Genomic DNA, 6385 nt, shown 5'->3' on the forward strand with positions numbered 1-6385 from the left:
GTGGCCAAGGACAGCCGGAATTCAGCACTCAGCAGTGGCCCAGAACTCTTTATGGGCACATTCACCTTAGCCAGGTCCAGCAGCAGGGTCTGTTTCCAAAACTGCCAGAGAGTTTTTATCCCCTCCAGGTATTCACTGTCCATTGATATTGTCCCTCCTGCCACTATCTGGGCTTCTGGGTCACAGAGTCTGGCCCTGGCTGTCAGCAACACTATTTCTTGTCTCTCCTCCATCCCTCCAGGACCCTGACCCGGGCAGGYATCCATTTCCTCCCCAGAAGGATGTGCCAGCAGCTGCCCAGCCTTCGAGTGCTGTGAGTACCGTGTGTCTCTGTCCTGCCTGCTCCTCAGGAAAATGCCATCAGGAACAGGGCTGTCCTTCAGTCGAGCTCAGGGACAGGAGCAGCTGTGGAAGACCATCCCRTGGTTCTGGTTCCCATTATCTTTTCCATGGAGAAATGTCCACCTTTTTAATCACCACCTTGAGTTCTTGTTCCTGAGCGCTCTTCTTGAGCCAGGATGATGTTGTGGTGTCAGGGCTGCCATCAGGCACATCCTCCTTGCTCTGCACCAGCAGGAACCGCCCTGCCCCATGCCCAGAGAGCAGAGAGGGCACAAAGGGAGCTGGGTAAGAACAGCCACAGCATTCCAGAGCTCCCAGCCATGCTGAAGCTCTTAGCCCAACAACACAGGGGAATTAATTCACTTTCTGTCCCTGCCTCGGCTTGTTGCAGTTCGAGCTCCAACAAGTGCCATCAGATGGAAGAAAGATCCTGTTCATACCCCAGGAGGGATCAGGGCTGGCCTGATGGAGACCTGTGAGGCCGCATTTCCTCATGTGGGGCAGCAGAGCCAGATCTGGGTTTTGCTCAGTCTCTGTTTCTTTGCTCTGTCTGCTTAGCCAGGCCCTGAATGAGCCTGCTCCTTTATCTTGGTACAGGATGAAACCAACRTCTCAGAAAGATCCTGCATCATCTCAGGAATCACACCCCGGGTTCCTGAGATCCCMAATCATGTTTGCAGTCAAAGACATCCTCAGGAAATGAGTCATGAGCCAGATTTATACAAGTTTGCAGCCTTAGGGCAACAGGAGGCTTGCCTCTCATCAGTCTTTATACAAGCAAGCTGAAAAAGAAAACAAGTKTGTTCCAGGAAAGCAACAGGAGTGAATTCTTGATCACAGAAATTGGAAACAAGAATAAAACATAAAAATAAAAGGAGACAATTTGTAACTTAGGAGATTACAGGCTTCTGGCTCCAGCAGTCCCTGTAGGGAAGATCTCTCATCTTTAGACATCTGAACCAATTCAGTGGATGCCTTGCTATGGAAGTGCAGCCTTGGTCTGGCCCAGGCTTTTGAGTCCCAAATKTCTGTTTATGTTTGCAAGTTATCAGACTGCAAAACCTCACAGCAGAGCCTGCTCTTTGTGCCTGTCCCTCCATGTGGGACAGTTTTATTGGCACACCCCACCTTGTTCCTTGCTCCTTGTTCCTCTTCCCTGGTAAACTTTCATCACATTAATTGCAATTAATCGCATTGCTTACAGAGTTTGGAGAGAGAGGATGTGGGCCAATGTTTGTGCATGTTTACAACTCTCCTGCCTTTGCAATGCCTCGGCCTCCTGTCTCCACAGCCCCAGAGGTTGCTCTCTGCTTGTCCCCTGGCAGCAGTGGGAGCCACGCCTGTGACACATCTGACACAGATGGCACAGTCAGGGCTGCATTTCTGGCCTCACACCACGATGAGGATTCTCTGCAGAGATCCTGCACAGGGGCTGTGCAGCCACAGAGGGTCACAGCCATCCTGGGATGGCACAGGCAGGACAGCCTTTGGCATCGTCCTGCTGCTTCCATCCAGAGCTGCTGCTCAGGGCACAGATATCACAGAACCCTGGGACATCCTGAACGGGAAGGGGCCCACCAGGATCATTGAGTCCAACCCCTGGCCCTGCACAGACACCCCGAAAATCCCACCCTGTGCCTGGGAGAGTTCCAAATGCTCCTGGAGCACTGCAAGATTTGTCTTTCTTGTCAGGCAGAAATAGGTGAAACTCGCCTGAGCAGAGCTGAAGTTCCTTGGTGCCATTGGCACCTTCCTCCTGGTCTGTTCCCAGCAAAGTGTGAGTGACTGAGGCTGCTCTGTTTGGAGATTCTTGGCTGCACCTGGTTACCCTCACTTTGGAGGAACCAGAAATAACTCCCAGGGCTGATTCTCCCCCATCACTGTTAGCTAAGCTGCAGCCCTGTCAAGCCCTATGGGTTGACACAGGGTCCAGGGAAAAGTGATTGATGTTCTTTCTCCATACTGGGTGACAGCCACCAGAACCAAGCACAAACCTTTTCCTTGCTTTTCCCCACCTCCTCCTCTCCACCATGGAAAACTGGTGGTGAGGGGGTTGGCAAAAAAAAGAAAAATAAAAAAACAAATTTAGGAATTACAAAAAATACACCAATCCAAAAAAGAAATATATTGGTCTTCCAATAAAAAAAAAAAAAAAAAAAAAAAAAACAAATTTAGGAGCAATCCATTGGCAGAAAGATGGAAACTGAGTTTGGAAAGTCAGAAGAAAAGCCACATACAAAACTTTACCCCGGGGCAAATTTCCCTTGAACAACCACAAATCCAGTCTCTGCTGGTGGGGGAAAGAGCTGGGATTAAACATTTCTCCTTACCCAGCCTGTTYCAGCTTCAGTAAATTCTCAATAAGCTGTGCCGGGGTGGGTTTTCCTCTGACTATCAAACCTCTCTACTCTGGACACTAACATGACACTGGGCCATGAACCAGTGTGAAGAGGAGTTTGCTGCAAACTGCTTTCAAGTGACAGCATTTCAAAGAATAGGGACCAGAGGTTTTCAGTCTATAATGTCCAGAACCAAATCCCTGCCAATGTCACAATCCCTTCCCTAACCTTGGGAAAAGCTGAATGGGGAGCAGGCAATGGGCAGTGGGTTTGCTGTGCCAGGAAGGAGGAGAGCAGCTGGCTGGTCAAAACCTCCCTGGGCTCTGCAGGCACATTGTCCTCTGGGAGGACAAGCCCAGGCCAGCTGTCCAGGCTGGGCTGGAGGGAGCTGGGCTGGGGCTGGACAGGTGGGGAAGTCATGGGGCACCTTGCACAGAGCATCAGGTGCAGAATGGGAATCCCACTCCCTGGGGGTACTATGAGGGGAGAAGCCCTCACTGGGGTTTCCAAAAGCTGAGCTGTGCAGGATGCAGTGAGCTCACCCCGCTCTTCAGCAGCGCCTGCCTTGCAAGGGAGGGCTCAGGGCCACTGCCTTTGATGTCCCAACGTTCCTGTGCTGTCCTTCCCCTGCAGAGAGCTGTCACACAACCAAATCGAAGAGCTGCCCAGTTTCCACCAATGCCAGCAGCTGGAGGAGCTGTGAGTATGGAGATGTCCTTGTTCACACTGTGCCCTGGGGAAAAAGGCTCTTTTTGGGAGAGGGGCAATTCCCACACACAAACCCCCCTAAGCACTGGGAAAGTTGGACATTTTAACTCCCTGTTTGGAGTGAAAACAGACCAGAGCTTTGCCCCTGTGCACATATAGAGTGGAAATACATTCCCTGTGCATAGGAGCTTAATTCCTTCAGGTCATTTCAGAGGTCCCAGATATTTCAAACAGCAGTAGGATGTGGCAGCACTGAATTCACTGCACTAACTCCAGTGAATGGGGTTTATGGGGAATGGGGTTTATGTCCACCATAAAAGTATTCTGTGTCCCATGCTGTGGGCAAAAAGCAGCTCCTGCCCATCCTGCCCAGGGCCAGCCCCTCCTGAGAGTAGGGGGATTCTTTCCTCAGAATCCTTTCCTCATATTTCTGTCCTCAGAATCCTTTCCTCAGGTTTCTGTCCTCAGGTGTAGCCCTTGAATTGGGTCCTCTCCAGGCCTTGGGAGGCACCGCTGTTGCTCTGAGACAAAGTTATTCATACTCAGCTCAAAGTGTCTGGAAATCTGGCTCTGCACGTCAAATAGAACACAAATTCTTGGCCTTTTTGAGAAAAACTTAAAAAAATGCAATAGACTTCATGGCTTTTTACAGAATTCTGCTACCTGGAAGAACAGATGTATGGGAGCAGTATCCCCATAAAAAACCAGGAGAGGTTGTCCCTGCTCTCTGCAGCACCCCAGCCTGGATACCCAGAGCAGCTCACCCAGCCTGAGCAAACTGGACATTAGACATTGTGTGAAACCACTTGGAAATGACAGTTACACTGCTGCCTTTTATGGCAGCTGGAAGAGTACCCCAGGAGGACGTTTGGAAAAAAATAGAAAGGACACCAAAAAAAGGACAAATGATAAGATTTCCAAACCTGTAGTTTTACACATTCTCCCTAAGTTCCTTCTTAAAAAAAAATATAATATGCCAAATTCAGACTTAACATTAATACAAAACCGCAATAAATCGCAGCTTCTGGCTACTGCAGCCAAATAGATTAAGCCTTGAATTAATTTTTTTTTTTTACAAAATGAGTACTTGATCCCTTAACCCCAAAGTTATTGCCCTGTAAGCCCCACCCCCATCAGGTATCAGCATTCCTGCTGGTAAAAACATTGGAAACAAGTCTGGKGGTGCCTGGTGGTACAACCTGGCACAGAAACAACCCAGGTGTGCCATCTCCTGCTGTGAGTGCCCATGTGCAGGCCTTTACCTGCACCACACAAGTGATCCTTCACACTAAAACACCCCTAARTTATTTTTTTCCACCGTGCTCCAATACCCCTTCTGCCCAACCTCCACCTCTTCCCATTACTGAGGCCCCCAAATTTTTGCCCAGAGCTTCCAGTGGCACCCACATGAAATCCTGGCTAGAGGTAGGAKTGATGCCAGCCTGTGGGGCACTGAGGGATCAGCCCCAAGTGCCCACCTTTGWAACAGGAACATGTGGCCAAATGCCAGCTGGGGCATTACAGCCAGCAGGGGAAGGTCCTTGTGTGAGATGAACCAAGATCATTTCTGGGTCTACAGGCAGGTTACTAACCTAAAAACTGCCCAGGGAGCTGCTGCAGGTGAGCACCAGGCAGCAGCAGTGTCCCCTTGAAGAAGGTCACAGTGGGGACACTGCTTCTGCAGGTCTGGGAATTAATTAATGTTGGACATTCTGCTAGAATCTGAATAAAAATTCACTGTCATGTCACACCAGGGGAAACAAACCTGAGGAGCTGAGCTTTTCCCACAAGGTGCATGGCTGGAGCATGCAGGGTGTCCCTTGAGGGTGTGAGAGTGTGTGGGTCAGTCAGCAGAGTCGGTGTGAGCTCTCCCCCTGCTCCTTCTCCTTCCCCAGGGGTTGAAGGAGGCAGCTGGACAGGAGAGGTTGAGGCACTTCATGTGGACGGTGGGCTCAACAAGACATCAAGACTTTTCTTCATCAAACTCTTTAGCCCTCAAAGCTCTTTAATCCTCACCAAGGCAAAGGGCAAAGGCAAAGGGCAGTACCACGTGGTCCTTCCTGAAGGGTCACCCAGAGCTGGGTGTTTATCCCTGGCTCCAGACTCTCTGCTTGTCCTCTGGGTGAAGCAGTTTGGAGGCTTTAGGGCMGAGCAGTGGGAAACCAGTGTGGATWTGGAGATAACAGAGCACCTTTGGCTGCTGCACATCAGCAGCTCTTTACTGAGTCTCGATGGCATCAAAAGTAGAGGCTGTCTGAGCCCCTAGCTGCAGGAGAGAATGGCTTTGACGTGTTGTGCTGTTCATCCTGTTTAACTCCTGCAATCAGAGTAGGTGTCCCAAGCACAGCAACTCCCCCTGTGACAGTCTGCATCTGCTGCACTGAGACAAAGACCTTCCCCAGGTCACACAGARTRTCCAGCTTCCACTCSTGGGYRGGGGRRGTGACCCCTGAGTGATCYCTGATCAATAACTGATTGATAACCWATTCCRTAGTGATCRATAACAGATCRATAGCAATCGATAAATGGGCTCAGAGTGACCCCCAGGTCACACAGCATGTCCAGCTTCCAATTCTGGAGAGGGGAATTGACCATTGAGTGACCTTGAGTGACCCCTGAGTGACCACTGAGTGACTGCTGAGTGACCTTGAGTGACCTTGAGTGACCATTGAGCAATAACTGATCCATCGTTATCAATAGCTGACCAACAGTGATCAATACATGGACAAAACTGACTCCAAGTGACCCACAGTGACCCCCAGGTCCCCTCCCCCGGTTCCTGTCCCCCCCGCTCAGGGGCTGGCCCCACGGAGGGAGGGGCTGCCCATGGTCTGGGGGGTCACTCTGTCATGGGGTCAAGGCAGGAACGCTGCCTGCAGCTCTCTTCTCAAAGCAGTTTGTGTTTTTGCAGYGGTCTCCAGCACAACAAGATCCACGAGATCCGAGCAGACACCTTTGTGCAGCTGCTGGCCCTGCGCTCCATGCAAGTATTGCCT

General features: G+C 50.6%; 1 long non-coding RNA gene across 1 annotated transcript; it reads left to right on the plus strand.

The window, feature by feature from the left end:
• Positions 1-135: 135 nt before the first annotated feature.
• LOC130588086 (uncharacterized) lies at positions 136-6367 on the plus strand. Its single transcript, XR_008966904.1, has 3 exons — positions 136-313; positions 3315-3380; positions 6301-6367. It is a non-coding gene; the product is annotated as an uncharacterized LOC130588086 (long non-coding RNA).
• The last annotated feature ends 18 nt before the right edge of the window (positions 6368-6385 follow it).

The sequence above is a fragment of the Malurus melanocephalus genome, unplaced genomic scaffold (genome assembly GCF_030028575.1).
Source record: "Malurus melanocephalus ecotype Western Australia unplaced genomic scaffold, MMel_1.1 scaffold_3307, whole genome shotgun sequence".
Classification (NCBI taxonomy): Eukaryota; Metazoa; Chordata; class Aves; order Passeriformes; family Maluridae; genus Malurus; species Malurus melanocephalus.